Below are 16,465 nucleotides of genomic sequence, written 5' to 3'. Positions count from 1 at the left end.
TGAGCGAGTTGTGGATTGCGTTTTGAAGTATTCCGATGCTGAGGGAAACAGAGATGTGTGGCTTTGGGGCTACAGTAAACAAATCAGCACAGAAAACTGATGAGCTGAAGAGATGCTGCTAATTTTATCTGGCACATGATACACATACACACACATACATACAGACTATAATGTGTAATCTTGCAATTCACTATGTGGACAAATGTTTGTAGACACCACTTCTAATAAATACATTTAGCAACTTTAAGTAGCACCCATTGCTCACAACACGTGAAGGTTCGCTGGTGGTTTTGGATGGGAGATAAAATGACTATGTTTGTGCTGTAGTAATGGTGAAGCCTGGTTTCTATCACCACCACTGTGAAGACACCTGAGTTGGTAAGTTTCTCTATAATGGACTATTTCATTTCAAACCCAGTGTGGGTTTTCTTATCAATGACTGTTCACATCTCAACCATTGATCTCTGTGGAATTCCCATGTAAATTCCACATAAAAACATATATAAATATATAAACATATATAAATATGTTCAGTACTTGTCCAGTAAGGTGCATTTTAAGGACATCTAAATATCTCAGCTATTAGTGAAGCAAACACTCCTCTCTGTTTGGGAATTTGGACCGGTTCATTTGCTTTACTCTGACAGTTGTTGATACTATGACTTCAGTTATCACGTAAATCTAAATGATTCCCACAGTAAATAGTGCAGTATCATTAATTCAGTATGATAAACATCAACTTATCAGAAAAGCAAGTGCAGGAAACATCAGAATTTAGGTTACAAATAAGTGAATAAATGTAATCATAAGTTCAAAGCCACTGTCAGGGGTGCATTACATTTATTGTCTATTGTCACAGATTTTTACAAGTATATTTATAGATATGTCAATACAGATACTGGTACCACTTTAAAATAGGACTACACATATAAAGAGACAAGAATGTTTTATTATTGGTTTATTAATGGTTATTAATTAAAGCTTAACACCTTAAGAATCATTAATATGCATTTTTAACACAAATAAAAAGTGGGCCCATATGTATATCGTCTGTTAAAGTTCTGATGTTACTGGTTTCTGTTCTTACTTTATCTTCCCTGTAAGTCATTGTTAAAGTGCTCATCTTCAGCAATGATCTGTCAACATGAATTAATATTTAACCCCAATCATATCTATCTACCTAACCATTTAAAAAAAACACACACACAGCTTTTCAGAAACAGCACTTTCCCTTTTGTAGATCATATAGGCAGCCCTAATTTCCTGTGAGACATTACTTTAGTCAGGATACACAGACAGACAGACACACACACACACACACACACACACATATTGTCTTGACTATCATTTTTCTCCACGTGTACTTATCTAATCTTCTTCAGTAGCTATGGCAACATTGTTGAACCTTTGCGAGCAGCATCAGTGACAATAAAGCTTCGCTTTGCAAATTCTTTCTCCCTAGCAAACCTATTGTGTCTGATGGACACTTCACATTTCTCACAGAGGGTCTAGACCCAGTCATGGCAACGTCCTCCGCGCAAATGAACGTGACCCAGGGGCGCACACACTGAAAGCACTGAGCTGCTGTATGATTAACAGGGACTGAAGGTTAGCATTGTGTTTGATGGCAGCCTGAAGGTTGGTGTGTTGTATTGGGCTGCAGCTGAGCGAGGACTTGCTTCAAGATAAGAGACTCAGGCTTTATGTACTGAAGCTCTTCATGTTCTCCACTCTGTACCACAGCTTCCACATTCTTAGCATGTATATGGAGACATTTTCAAACTGGTGAAAGTCACTCGATTAGTGTTGCAGAAATGCACCTACATGCATGTACACTCACTGATCACTTTATCAGATATCCCTCTCTTGTAGCCCCACCTTCCTGGTGGGTAAGCTCATCTGTTGATGCAGTATGTCTTAGGAATCTTCTTGATCATCATTAGTGGTCATTCCCTGACCACAGAGCCGCTTTTGGCTGGACATTATTTGGTGGTGGACCAACTGACGTGTGTAAAAACCCTAGAAACCACCGGCACCACACACTACCAGGTTAGTGTCATTGCTGTGCTAAGAATGATCTACCACCCCAACCACAGCTAGACAACAGCTACCCTGTGGTCAACAAGCTGACCAATGAAGAGGAACAAACACAAACTGTGCATCTACAGACAGGCTACACTCTCTAATAATTTCTTATAAAGTGGCCAGTGAGTGAAAGTACAAGATAGTTGTTTCTAATAAAGTGACCAGTGAGTGGAAGCACAAGGCAGGTGTTTCTAATAAAGTTTTCAAGGAATGGAAGCACAAGGTAGGTGTTTCTAATAAAGTGGCCAGTGAGTGGAAGCACAAGGTAGGTGTTTCTAATAAAGTGGCCACTGAGTGGAAGCACAAGGTAGGTGTTTCTAATAAAGTGGCCACTGAGTGGAAGTACAAGATAAGTGTTTCTAACAAAGTGGCCAGTGAGTGGAAGCACATCAATGTACAGTGCCGTATCCATAGCAAAACAAGTGATGGAAGTGAAGTGCAAGAACAAAAAAGCCTCTATCTCTTATCAGAGGAGAAGGTATTTATTTTAAATGATCTTTCGTCTCGGGGACGTCTTGTGTTTGAGTGTGTCTGTGACAAAACAGTCTCTTTGAAGTGGCAGTCAGATGTGCACATCTGTCAACACTGAGAGAGACTGGAGTCCTGGATGTGTTTGATGGCTGCTTTAATCCAAATGGAATCCTGAACATAACTAAGATCAGAACTGAAGAAAGACAAAAAGGTGCTGCTGCAAACAAATACCTCCAATCTTCAGCACTTCACCATGGCGACCAAGAAACCTCCTGAAATCGAAGTATACAAAAAAAAATCTAATTTATCTTAATTGTAGTCATATTGTTAGACATTTATGGTGCTAACTGCATCGCCATATCAACACACACTCACCACAAACAATGAAGATCTGTTCAGTAATCTTTAATAGTCTCGCTTGCATAGTTTCTGGCACTGTTTGACACACTGTTGTCTATGAACATGAACTAAAGGCCGCTGTGAGCCAAGAACATCCACAGACACCCTGTATAGAAACCTTACTGCACCTTCACCCAGCCACACTGCCTAAAGGAAACTCAACAGCTCGCCTCAGAATTCAGCACTTTTCAGTTTTTGGTCCTCCGGGACTTTAACAACTGCAAGGCAATGAACTCTGGAGAATGACTTTGCTAAAGACAACCCAAAATAATATAACCATCTGGACATATGTCACTTTAGTCAATAGTCCACAGTTTACGCTTTATGGAGAAGTCTGTGGAGGAGTGCACTATGACCAATTCTTTTAAATAGTCTGCATTATGGAAAACATTTTTTCCAACTCTGTTTTGCAAATAGAGCAGTTTGAAGTAGTATGTAAGCACTTAAAATGTACAGTTCCCTCCCCTTTCTATACAGTCTGTGCTGTACACTAAAACTAACCTACCAAAAATAGCCTATTTTGGCCTATAGCCTTTAGCAGTTCAGCCCCACCCATTCACACTGAAGATTCAAGGAGTGTTTCAGTATGGCCTGCTTGTTGAATACAAAGACGGCAATCAAAACTGAGCTCATTTACATATAATCAGTCATGTATTACATATTCAGTCTAGTTAACACCAGATATTCAGTACTAAGATCAGTCTACATTTACTCTCTTTGTAATGAATGCATATATACGCATAAGTAGGGTTAATTTAACCCTTTAAATGCTGCCCCAACACAACCATTTTCGCTGTATATTGTCTTCAACTTTACCAGTACGGTTAACTTACTCATGTGTAACCACTCACATTTAGTATGATTAAGAAATGGGTATAATAAAGGATTGGTGTGGATGGTGATGATGGGTATGCATGGTTATGCATGGATTTGTGTACAGATGGGTAAGGATATGGATAAGTACATATGGGTATGTTTGGAACAGGTATATGATGGTATGAATGAGTATAGATGGGCATATATGGGTGTGGATGGTATGATGGGTATGCATGAGCATGGATGGGTGTAGTTGAGTATAGTTGGGTATGAAAAGGTTTGAATGGTATAATGGATATGAATGGATATTGATAGGTTAGGGTACTGAAGGATGTACGTATGGATGGGAGTGGATGGATATGAGTCTGATATAAGATGGGTGGGACACGGGAGGGCAGCAGAGAACAAATCTGATCCTGTAACAAATCTATTCTGAAACAGCACACACTCACACTGTGTGATGTAAGGATGTTAGCGGTGTTTTTTTTCCTGTGGGGTAGGAGAGTATTTGAGTAGTCTGGGTTTGATAGCCTACTGTTAGATGCTCAGTGAAGAGCTACAGTCAGGAACAGCTTATTAACAGCTATTGGAAGTACTGGGTGATCCTCAAGATTCTCAATATCCTCAATATCGGTATCAAAGGTTTTATCCTGAGATCTCTAAACTTAAACATCTGTTATACAAACACATCGAAAAAAGAACTCTGATACTTTACAGTGAGTTGACATATCCGCATGTCTTGCCGAAGAGAGAGTGAGTTTGTGTGTATGTTTGTTTGTGCGTGTGTCTGTGTGCGCATGCATAAAATAAAAGATGCTGCAATCTGGTGTAAACTTTAACACATCCTCCTGGGAGTGAAAAGTCTTACAGGTGAAGTTATTGTTCATTTTTAGAGCCATAAACAACTGCATTTGCCGCCTATTTAAAGAGTCACTTCACATTTCTCGTCCAGCTGCCCCGGCACACTGCGGGGAAACTAAAACGCATTAAATTTGTCCAGCCCCGCGTGCGTGTGCGGATGAGAATGTTCTCTTGCCGCGCAAGGTTGACGCCATTATGCTTAATGACCTGACAAGTCCTATTGTGTTAAATGAGATTGGATATGTCAGCGGCTAACAGTGCTGTGCTGACACAAAGCTGCTTCCACACTGCACGAGTTACAATGCTGAAAGAATCCAAAAAACTTAATTGCAGTGACGGGACGCAAAAGTGTATGGAGACTAATAAAGAGTGATACACTGCAAAAAAACAGACACGCTGGCAAGAGCAATCATCTAAACATCATCTATCCACACATCCCTTTTAATGAGGGAGTTCCGCTACTTTAAGATGCACCCAATGTTAACACAGGTGTTCAGTTGTGCACGCACACACACAGGTTGTATAGTCTCCATTAAAAAGTACTGACCAGTGCAATGGGACTTTCTGGAGCAGCTACATATGGTCACAGATAGAGCTCTCACCTTTGGGATGAGTTGAAGTGGCAGAACATCAACATCCAACATCAGCACCTGATGTTTCCATGGGCCTGAATGCAACAGTCTTTTTAAAAGAGTAGAGGCTGTTACTGCAGCAGATGCGGACAAACTCCTTATAAATGCCCTTGTTTGGAGTAAACAAAAAAAAGATAGACAACTAACATTCGGTATCTTAGCGTATGTTAATTCTCATTATGAAAAATGAATATCATCATTTTATAAGAATATTCTTGAACATTCCTACTTACTTGAAGTAAATTATGAATTAAATTATCTTAGTATCTGTTAAAAGATTAGCCAATTTCGCTACACCCTTAAAAAGGGGGCTCTTCATGGGTTCATGGAAACCCATGGTTCTTCTTCTGTTTACAAAATAGTCTTATAACACTAAAATCTGTTCCACCATTGAGGCAAGTCAAAGAAGTACATTTTAAGTCCTTAAAACTGCTCAAATAGTAAAATAAGACTGGTAGAAATAAATTGAATATGATCGAATAACATTTACTAGATTTAAAATGATCTCACTTGCCAAGATCCGTCGAATCTAATAGGTTCTATTGTAATAGCTGAAGCCTTTTTGGTGCTATATAGAACCATATAACGTGAGATGTCACGGTTTTATTAGAAGAGTTTTACTCCAATGCATTATGGCATCACACATAAACTCTAGTAAAACTCACTTAACACAATAAAAACACACTTTTCATCTGTCTCTGATAATGACAAATGATGCTAAATGAATCATCAAACAGCATTGAAATGTCTAGTGTATGTAAGCTTCACTTCTAAGCAGCGAAACCAAACACAGAAATGGCTCTTTATGCATTTTGGAATTAAACTCTTCATGTTTAACCACTGACTTCACTAAAGAACCCTTAAGGAGCATCATTTTTAAAGATGTAGTTTTAGCATACACCCCAGTGCACCATCATTCAAAGCTAATGTTTATGTCAGTAGGAAGACATCATTTTAGAAACCCACCACATGACATTTTTTTAAAAGAAATGAGTGTGAAACATTGCTGATATGTCCCTCACTCTATTATCTCACATTAGACATTTCTCATTTACCCTCAGCTATCAGCACTAGGAGTCTGGGTGCAGTACAGTGGGAATGGGGGAGTATATGCTTTACCTACATATGCGCTATAATGTGCTACTAAAAATATGTGTACCATAACACTCCTTTCTAAAGAAATTTCATAGTACATTCACACAATTATTGCAGTTCCCTACAGAATAACACTACCCCAACTTTGAGCTATAGATATTAAATACAGACTTTATAGAAATGAGTGCCTATACAGCTCTATAGAAGTCTCACGGTTTCTTAGGGTACTACACTTTAAGCAAAATGGCTTCTAATATAGTGCTGACTCCTAATTTGAGCTGGCATCTATATAGAATCACTGACTTTACCAGTGGTAAGGTACACCACTGATACTTCAGCAAGTGTCTCTGTAAATTTCAAACCCCAAATCAGACATTTATGAAGCGGTTTGAAGCCCTATAATCACAAGTCTGTACATGGATATTATTGCAATGCTCTAAAAAGCCCACCACACTGCCATTTAAAAATAACAAAAGACTGATGTGTGTGTGTATGTGTGTGTGTGTACCTTTTTACAGGTAATAATGGTGTAATGATTTCAAAACAATATAGAAATATTAGCAGTGAACCAGTAAAAATGTTTCTCATTTCCCATCTTTCAAGAAAACCTCTGCTAATGACGAAATCTATCTCTCAGAGTAAAGAGGCTGGGTAGGGGGTAATGCACGCTAAATGAAAACAAAGACATGCAATGACTTTTATGAGGCAGCTCAGTGTTCATAGCTCAGCTGAACTGATTTGCTGGCATTGGCAATTAGACATTCAAGCTCTGCTTAATCAATGTAAATATATTAACAGCCAGGTCAAATGTATCAAATCTGAGAATATACATAATATTACATTTCCTGCAGTTCACTACATGATGATACCATGCACATATTATACATTATTATAAGGCAGTGCTAAAGAGTGCTAAACAGTTATACAGAGGAGACAATATCTAGCTAAATACAGTAAGCAAGTTCTACAGCTCAGCGGACCCCCTGTAGTGTCTATAGTTCTACAACAGCTGTGTTTTGTTTATCAGTGGCCTGAAAAAAACTCTTTTATCAATTTACTCAATTTTACAAAAGCGGATATTTATGGAGCACTATGAAGCCATAACAAAAACAGACCATCAATCACTCACTGAACATCTGATTTAATAAAGTTATAAAGCATTGTTAAAGCTCACTGAATCAATCTGCCAACCCAACCCCCCTTATAGGAGGACATAAACTCTGTGACAGCGCCACCCTGTGGCGGATTAAATCTCAGACCAAAACTTGCCCTGGCCAGTGGACTGCTGCCTCTCTCCTAAAATGTAACTGCGTTTTAAAGACTTTACAAATGTCTTCATTATGTACACTGCGAGCGAACCGCGCATGCGCGCACAGTACACAGAAATAAACACAGTACCTGCAGCTCCGCGCAGACAGGCTGGATTACAGCTGAGCGCGCTTTAAAAGTGACCCATCTCCCAACAAACTGGAGCCAGTGAGCAGCAGCGCGCTGCTTTCACCTCTGTGCCTAAAAGTGTAGATTTGGAAGCGGCAGCACTCTCTGAGCACTCCGCTCACATGCACACGCACACACACACACACACACACACACACACACACACACTTCAGTCCGGTAGTAGACTCGCGCGCAGCTTTCCTTACTGGAAACGAAGCGAAACGTGAACCCCGCGGCGACCACCCGGAATAACAGAGCGCGAGACAAAAGCAGCAATGAAAAAAGGGGTCACTCACCGGAGAGAGAGCGAGTATTCCTGTTCATCAGGAGAGAAGGAGAAAAAGGAGAGAGAGAGAGAGAGAGAGAGAGAGAGAGAGAGAGAGAGAGAGAGAGAGACAGACAGTAAAATCCCACTGAGTGTGTGTGATCCCACTGAGAGCGCGAGAGGAGTGTGTGAGCGAGCGTATGTGGACGCAGATGTGGAGGGAGAGCTTCAGACTGTGGGTGAGTGAGTGAGAGAGAGAGAGAGAGAGAGAGAGAGAGAGAGAGAGAGAGAGAGAGAGAGAGAAGGAAGAAGGTGGAGATCTGAGGTGAATGTGTGTGAATGAGCTAGAGAAAGAGAGAGAGAGAGAGAGAGAGAGAGAGAGAGAGAGAGAGAGAGAAAGAGAGAGAGAGAGAGAGAGAGAGAGAGAGAGAGAAAGTGGATGAGAGTGGATGACAGAGAACTGGAGAAGGAAAGCAAGAAAGTGAGATCTCACGAACGAGCAAAAGAGAGAGTGTGAGAGGCAGAGAGAGCAAGAACGACTGATATGAAAAGAAGGATGGAGAGAAAGAGCAAGAACGACTTAGAAGGAGAGAAAAGAAGTTACAGAAAACAATAGAGAGATGTAGGGGGGGAGGTATAAACAAGAAAGAAGGGAGAGGGACAGATATTGAGAGCAAGAAAGAGAGAGAAAAGGAGAAAGGGAGAAAACATACATAGTACTCTTCTGCCTCTTATATTTAATGTCAGAGTCTGTGTGGATATTCTGGAGGGATAAACCTGCAGTCTCTGTCTGGACACAACAAGCGTCTCGGTTGTATAAAACTGCTACCACGACAATTAAGATCCACAGCAAACTAACAGTAAACAATAAACAGACCATTTCCCTCCAGAGGACTGATGTTTAACTATGTCCACTTGATTAAAAACACCTAGTTTTCTTACTGGCCACTTTATTAGAAACACATACCTTGCACTCCCACTCACTGGCCACTTTATTAGAAACACATACCTTGCACTCCCACTCACTGGCCACTTTATTAGAAACACCTACTTTGTGCTTCCACTCACTGGCCACTTTATTAGAAACACCTACTTTGTGCTTCCACTCACTGGCCACTTTATTAGAAACACCTACTTTGTGCTTCCACTCACTGGTCACTTTATTAGAAACACCTACTTTGTGCTTCCACTCACTGGCCACTTTATTAGAAACACGTGCCTTGTGCCTCCACTTACTGGCCTCTTTATTAGAAACATCTACGATATAGGTATACAGTTACAGGCAGTAGCTCCATCTACAATCTATCAGTCCCCCTCTACCTCATTCACCATTGGTCAATTTCTGACCACAATGCCGCTGTTGACCAGTGGTGAACGATTCTCAGCAAAGCACTGACACTGACATATTGTATCGTTTATGGTAATGTGGGTGGAGCTGAAACGGGTGTGTCTAGCACAGTGGTGTAACTGGGGTGTTTTACACTCATCTGAGTCACTGCTAGACTGAGAGTGGGTCCACCACCCAAAAATATTCAGACATGAGTGGCTCCTCGGGCAGAAACCGACCATTGATGAAGGGTTAGAGTATGGATAACACAAACTGTGTATCAACAGATGGGCTGCAGTCTCTAACTTCAACTACACCAGAAATGTGAGGCCACAAGGTAGGGGTTTCTGATAAAGTGGCCAGGGAGTGCATATCACAGTGTACTGTGCATAAACTGTGACAAATACTGTAAGCAATCCTCCTATAATAAGCCGTCTACTCCATGCATACAGAGTTTTATTTCGGTGTGTAGTGATGCATGCTCATATTGTTGATCCTTGCTGACACTGTTTGAATTTTGACTACTTTGGTTAGACTAAACGCTTGAGTCTCTTTGTTATTCCCCCACATTCGAAATTCAAAAGGCAAACGTGTCACTGTGGAGGAGTCAAACTGAGGTTTACATTTCAAGTGGCTTTTCCTCTGCAAGTTCAGCATTTACCTTTGAATTTACTCAGACGGAAGCCCACTCGAATGAAAGCAAAGCAAATCCAGAAACCGTGTACCACACCAGCATTTTCACAACCTGTCTCTCTCTGCTTTTTTCTGATGCCAGCAATATCACAAGTGTAGAAATGCCTAACATGTCAGGCAGAGTAATAACTATGTGGATGGAAAAAGGGGAAAGCAGCTGGTCCAGAGTTTTTCATATGTAATTTCTTCTGAGGTAATAGTAGCCTAGGTCTGTGAAAAGGCGCATAGCTGTAAAACTGAGACTCGTCACACCTTTATCACACTGTGGAGCAGATCAAACGTGCGATAAAGACCCTTCTGAGGTTTGAACGCAGCCAAAACTTTCATATCTGCAGACATTGCATTTGCTGCCTGTTTTGGCCTAAGGCACGATCCAAAAGAAATCAAATGGGCTTCAGCTAAATAGCCTTAGTGATTTATGCTCATCGGTATGGTGGAAAAAAATAAGGTTAGTGTTAAGGTGTAGTGCTGTCTGTCTTTTTTGACTGTAGTGTTTTGGTCTTTCTAAAACTTAATGAAAGCAAGAAGAAAATAAATCTAAAAATTCTGTTACAACAAGGCAGAGTCTACCAAGGCTCTGTCTGATGAAGCATGTTCATCTTAGTGAGGGTCCTGATGAAGTTTCAGATGCAACTGCAGATGGCTCTCTGCATTCGTAACACTTCAGGTCTGGGCCATTTTTGTGTACCACAGAGTGATAAATGTAGAAAATGTAAAAATTGGCATGATGGGTTCCTTGTTTGGGCATGACGCTAACTGCAGACACATCCTTCAAGGTCTCTAAAAGTCTGATGTTTATGACATGCAGCTAACCAGAACAAGAAACATACAGCATCGTCTTTTTCCACAGCCCCCTAGTGGCCATTCCATTACTTGAATATGTGTTTTCTGGTGCAAATCTGCCTCCAAAGGAATTGAGCTGTGTGCATGATCAGTACATCAGAATCAATAATCACTTTCTGAAATGACAATGTTTTTGTTGTTTAAAAGAGGCTTTTGTTCTTGTTGGATGCGCTGTGTTTTTTTCCCCAAGTGAGCAGGAGTGTGAGCTTATTCAGCATGCAGTTTAGATCAGTTATCCTTTATTATTGTTGTTTTTTTTGCCATCTCTCCCAATTCTCTCTTCTATTGAGTCATTACCAATTCCCACCTACTAACTAGAACATTCCCTACCACATGATATGAAGCAAGCATGTTCTTCCTGCAAGACTCATAAAGCCCCAGGTTATACTTTTCAGACTGCCACTAGCGCAAAGCCACCAGTCAGATGAGCTTGCTTGTGGGAGAGCTCTAACTGCTAATTCTGGCTAGCATCATGCTGAGTGATGGGGAGTGGGAGGACTGTTTTTCTCTTGGACTTCCAAATGTCTGTAAATGCAACATCAGTGAGGCATCACACCACTAATAGAGAAAAATAGATTAAACAGCAGAGATGGCAGCCACTCCTGGTACTGCGGAAAGGAGTTAAATATGATGAATGCAACACAGTACTACAAACACTACACCAATAGTATTGCTTGTTTAAGTTATATTTGCATTAATGCTATTAATTCTACATTTAACTTCTTAACCATTGAAAAGCAGTATTTTTGTCACAATTGGCTGCTGAGTTATAGCTAAGTGGTTGCTGTACCATTCTTCTTTCAGAGTCTTACGTTTATGTATGTGTTCCCTGGAATGATGGTGGTCCTCCATCCCACATTTAAGGGATGAGCTGGGGAGTTGGGGATGAGGTGAGGTGATGATTATTTAACATCCTGACTTCATTAATGCTCTTATCTTAATCAAATCCTGACAGCAGTGCTCCAAAGTTAGTAGAAATCATCCCCAGGAAAGTAGAGACAGTTACTCTAATACCCTTGATTTCGGAAGAAACAGTGAATCAGCAGATGTCCCAATACTTTTGTCTATATAATGTAAGTAAGATTTAGTTCAGAAGTAGCTAGCTTGAAGATCAGTAATGAAAAAGAATACTATATGGAGGTTTTAACTGGAATTGAACCTAGGCTAAATACTCTATTAGAGGGAAATTTATATAATATACTGTGTATATATATGAATATTTTACAATGTATAAATGACTGTTTTAATTATTAGGCAGAAAATACAAGTAGAGGGAGGTAAGACAATGCTCAAGTCGTTTAACAATAGTAGTTACAAGCTGCTACTTTCTACCTCTGGTGTTTTCTGTTGAAATATATTTCTGTACAGGACTGGAAACAATGTAACTGCCACAGTCCTGGACTTATGTCCACAACATAGGAATCATTACAAGCTTAGATTCCAGCTAATGCGCTCACCTGGACTCAATATGCTGAAAAACTGGTATCAATCTGCTCCTTTAAAGGAAGAAAGGAGTCTATTATTCCCTTCTAATGAATCATGCACTGAAAATGCGAGGCACGACTCAAAATATGATGGACGACTATTGGAGCGGAGGACTGTAAGCCAAAGGGTTTTCCATCCATCACTGCAGGCCGGAACCAATCATATTCCACTCTGCTTGGATACCAGATAAAATCTCTCCATTGTTTTGGAACTCATGGTGGCTAAAACCAATACCAACACCTCCATAAACTTGCTTGTTTATAATGAAACCACTACAACTCTAAGTCCAGTACAAGCTTACGTGGTCCAAAACAAACTCTACATTAATTCCCCACCAGTGAGTTAACTATGCATGTTTCCAAAACAATCTGGAATAATAGAGCCAACATTTGAGATTGCAATTATTTTTTGAGTGCACTAACTGACCAAATCACCGTCAATAGACTTGATCTTCATTTAAAAAAAACTAGGACTGCCTGAAGCAACTTCAACAACAACAAAAACCCCCCAAAACAACCTTTTTTGACGCAAGAAGGTCTTAGACAGGGTGCCTTTCACCAAACTGCACATTTTGTATTTCAAAGTGTTGCAAAGGCTCCGATTTTTTTTGACAAGGTCTCAGACCTTGATTAGAAAATCAAGCCTGAGGCATGTCACCAACTGTAATTAGGAACTGCCAGCTGAATCAAATTTCAAGCTTAATAAATTCTCTGTGGGCTCCTCTAAGCAACTGTCTAAAGATCTGAAAATGAAAGTAATCAATGCCCACAAGGAATCTTGAATAAGAAGATGGTGTGGTGTGGCACTGAGCTACCTCACTGTGTGGGAGACTGGGGTTTGATTCCTGGTCTGGGTGACAGTGCTGCACTACACCACACATTGGGCAAGACTCCTAACAGTACAATGGCCCACCCTTGTTAAATACGAGTAACCGCGTTACTCCAGTTTCTCTGCATAAGAGCGTCAGCTAAAATGCCATAAATGTAAGATGACCAAGCATTTTGGGCTGGTGGCTTCTACAGTGTGGACTGCTGGTACGTGTTGCTTGAACATGCAAAATCATAAAACATTGGTCATAAGAAGGAAGTCATACCTTTAATTCCATAAAATGTCCATAAATCCTAAATGTTAGACTACCTCTGAAAAGGCCGAAGCTGAAAAGAGGATGGCTTCTCCAACAGAATAATGATCCAAAAAGTACTTCAAAACCATGAGAACTACCCGAAGAGATAAACTGAAGCTCTTGGAATTGCCTTAACATCCTAGAAAATTTCAGCAAGACAGCCCTAGAATATATCAGAATTAGAGGACTTGTGCAGAGACGAATTCTAATAACGAAAACACTTTAAGCTACAACAAGTGTTTGCAAGCTGCGATTTTCTACCAGCGTTGTTCTTGCTGAGTCCTAACTCTCTAAGATGCCCAAACTTTTTGATTTCTTTGGTGCTAATATGCATATGATTATAATAGGTAATAAAACATATGCATATTAGTTTAAATAATTACAGAAATATAACAGTAACATAGTTTCAGGCTCCTCCCACTGTTTGTATACTTGTAGTATCTAGTATAGTATATACCATAGTATATAGTATCTATAAGAGCATGTGCTAAATGAGTAAATACACTGTAACTCTAACTGCAGTGTTTTAATTTTTATATTTCTAATTAAATGCAGACTACATGCCTAACAGAACTAATACCCAATGACTCTGCACATTTTCAACAGCCTGAATTATAGCAGAATTTTGCTTCGCTATAAGTCAAAACTCCTCTGGTAATAGCTATGTTGGTTACAGAAGAAATCTTTGAGGAAATATAACTAAGTGGTGCATGAACTCATATTTTAGTGCAGTCAGACATGTATTTTTCAGTATTTGTGCATGGTGATGGTGGTGGGTAAAATGTATCAGGTTCTACCAATGTTCGAGTTCAGATATCACAAAGCCATAAAGGTGGATGGAAAACACTGTGGTAATAAACGAGGGAGTTAATGTTAATAATGTTTCTGTGAAGATTAAGCAACTGCTGAATAGCAAGAAAGCATCATGCAGTAAACCAAAATTATTAACATGAACAACAGCTGAACATGCCTTATGTACTAAAACAGCAATGTACACTATATGGACATAGATGTGAAAGTATTAGGACACCTACATATTACACCTACAGGAGCTTTAATGGCATCCTATTCTAAATCCATAGGTATTACTATGGAGTTGGTCCCCTTTTGCAGCTCTAACAGCAGGTCTGGAACTCAGCAGAAAGTTGGTGACTTTTATGCACTATGAGCCTCAGCACTTGGCCTTGACCCTGCTCTGTAACTTTACATGGTCTGACACTTTATGACTGATATGCTGTGGTTTCTAAACGCCTCCAATTTTTTAATAATCCCAATCACAGTTGATGGTGGAATATCTAGAAGGGAAGAAATTTAACCAACTGACTTGTTGCAATGATGGCCTCCTGTTAGAGTACCACACTGGAATTCAATGAGCTCTTAAGAACCACCCATTCTTAAGTTAATGTGTGTAAAGGCAGACTGCATGGCTAGTTGCTTGATTTTACACACCTGTTGCAATGGGACTGAATGAAATACCTGTCCCGATACTTTTGTCCATTTAGTGTAAGCGGACTAATTGTCATCACAGTGCTAGTGAACACCAACACTCACAACAACCATATTAAGTAGAAGTAAACAGTTTAAGTCTGTGAAAGTAAAAGTATCTCTACAAAAACACAACAGCATCAGCACAAGAACTGACATTCTTCTCTTTTTGGATCCTTTTAGTATAAAATAAAATACTACAGCACTAAAGTGAAAGGTGTGAGCTACAGGAAAGCAACCTAATAGCTGAACTAGCAGTAAACAATTACAAATATTATACAAAAGTATTTAATGATTAGAACAGAGGTGAGGAGAATAGGCAAGTGGGCATATTTGCAAATACTAAGGAAAGTGCAAATTTGTCACAATTTTACAAAAAAACACTTCCAGTCTGAAGTATTGACTATATCTGCTAGGAAGACTAGCCCAGCAAGCGGACCACAACAATACATATCATCAGTTAACATTAAATAATGTAATTTCATTTCAAACTTTAGGCTGTTTTCCCTTTCAGACAATGTGAGCATACACACAACTGCTAGTCAGTATACACAACTGGTTACTACACACACCCTTTACTAGCAGTGAGCAGTAAGGCTGTATATGTTTTAGTATAAGCCATGTTAAACAGTTACAATGGGCTGTAATGGAGAGCAAAACATTGAACATGATACTTTCTTATTTCCCTATTTATTGGCTTACAGGGATTATAGTTTTGGTGGTAGACAGTGTTTATGGGCAGAAATATTGGAGGGGGGGGGGTGATCTTCCTAAATCTTTGTTTCAGTACATTAAGCTGCAGAAAAATAAGCTTTGTAAATCAATCCCATACAGACACTCTTTTCAAACACTGGTCAGTGTGAGAGATTCGTCTAGGTTAATGACTTCTGTCGTTTGTTTTACACAGTTCTGTTTCTGCACAATTGATTCGCCTACAATTCCTTGTCTAGACTATATTATAGCTTGGGAATTTTATAACATATCCAAGAAGACAATTCACTTTAATTAGTACATTTTCTCCATGAATGAGAAACGCAGCCATGTGAAAAGCAGGACATTGTTCTCTGTATTCTAAACAGTCTCTTTACTGACAGACCACTCAGGTAATGCACGTTTCCCTTTATTATAATTATGCCATAGATCATTTTTACCCCACTGAGAATGTAGATATTTTATTTTGATGCTGCTATTAGCTGCATTCATTTTACATTACAAAGCTAATTGCAGTTGTATGCAAAGGCTTAAGCACTGCTCTTCCCATGACAAGCTGATTGGTCGATTAGATAATAGCATGACTGGGTATGAATAAGGTGCATGAATGCTTGTAATAAAGTGATCACTGAATGTAAAATGAATTTACATTTATGTATATCATTTCTATATTTATGTATTCAAGGTCAACTCCTTGACCTTTTCCTGTTTGTTCTGGTGGAAAAAATGACAAACAT

General features: G+C 39.6%; 1 protein-coding gene across 4 annotated transcripts in view; it reads right to left on the bottom strand.

Moving 5' to 3' along the window:
- sema5a (sema domain, seven thrombospondin repeats (type 1 and type 1-like), transmembrane domain (TM) and short cytoplasmic domain, (semaphorin) 5A) overlaps positions 1 to 8,286 on the bottom strand; it is a 192,529-nt gene extending 184,243 nt beyond the window's left edge. For 3 of the 4 annotated variants that reach the window (XM_072688679.1, XM_072688672.1, XM_072688694.1), the window contains exon 1: positions 8,093 to 8,286. The gene's annotated coding sequence lies outside the window, so the exon portion shown is untranslated. Of the gene's footprint in view, positions 1 to 7,757; positions 7,890 to 8,092 lie in introns of those variants that run through there. The other variant, XM_072688688.1, reaches the window with a different exon arrangement.
- Positions 8,287 to 16,465: the final 8,179 nt, after the last annotated feature.

Source organism: Salminus brasiliensis, chromosome 1 (assembly GCF_030463535.1).
Source record: "Salminus brasiliensis chromosome 1, fSalBra1.hap2, whole genome shotgun sequence".
Taxonomy (NCBI): domain Eukaryota; kingdom Metazoa; phylum Chordata; class Actinopteri; order Characiformes; family Bryconidae; genus Salminus; species Salminus brasiliensis.
Note: the sequence above shows the minus strand (reverse complement) of the source record. Positions and strands in the feature narration are given on the sequence as shown.